Below are 1052 nucleotides of genomic sequence, written 5' to 3' on the forward strand. Positions count from 1 at the left end.
TGCCCACGCTGCCGCGCTCTGACAGTTGCTGCCGGCTCCCCGCCGCGCCTGGCTTGGCAGAGACCTGTCAAGCAGAACGGAGCTGTCAGGGTGCGGGGGCGTGTGTCGGTCCATTAGCCCATTAACCTTTGCTCCGGCCGAGCTGGGAGAGCAGGCGTGCAGGGCTGCCCTGGGCACGCGTGCAGGGCTGCCCCGGGCACGAGTGCAGCCTCGGAGGCCACGTGCCTCCCGCCTGGGCTCCAGGACCTGCAGGCCCACACTTGTGTCCCCCTGTGCTACCGTCTGTGGCACGTTTCCAGCACACAGTGAAGGCGGATGGGCCAGGGCCGGATGCTCCAGTCACCATCAGGGCTGCATTCACCCCCATCACTCTGTGCCTCAGTTTTCCCAAAGGCGGAATGGGGCTGGCAGCCCTGCCCGACCTATATGGGGTGGTAGAAGTCCTGTGCAGGGAGCTGGGGCCCAAGGCAGTGCTGGGTGTGGGGACAGAGCAGGGCTGGGGGAGTTGGCCCAAGGGGATGAGGTGCACAGTGGAGCAGGATTTACCGCCACTCATTCCCACCGCAGCCCCGGCGTCTCCGCTGCTCTAGGGCCATAATTCACCGGAGCCGCCTCCGCCATGGAGCCCTGCCGGGAGATTTGTTACTGCGGCAGCTAGTGCAGCAGCTCCTGGAAGTGCTGGGACAGGGGGGGCACAGGAACCCATAGGGAAACCGTGGCAGGACCAGAGCCTGACCAGGTCACAGGATTGGGTCCCATGTTGGCCTTGTGGCAGAAATGCCACTGTCGGTGCCCCTCTCCCGAGATCTGTCTCCACCAGCCTGAGAGGTGGCCGTTGAATCCCTCACAGCGGGGATCTCGCTCCTTGTCTGCAGACAAAAGCCTGGCGCCTGAAAGGCGATGCTCTGGTCACCTGGGCAGGGGGGGGAAGACCCGGCCCGGTGCGCGGGCCCAGGTAGCCAGGGATGCCATGCAGATTGGTCGGTTTGTAGCCAGTATTGGCAGCTTCGGTTGGACTGGGCTGCTGAGGTCAGAGAGGTTTTAAAAAGGCC

This window comes from Alligator sinensis, unplaced genomic scaffold (assembly GCF_000455745.1).
Source record: "Alligator sinensis unplaced genomic scaffold, ASM45574v1 scaffold149_1, whole genome shotgun sequence".
Classification (NCBI taxonomy): Eukaryota; Metazoa; Chordata; order Crocodylia; family Alligatoridae; genus Alligator; species Alligator sinensis.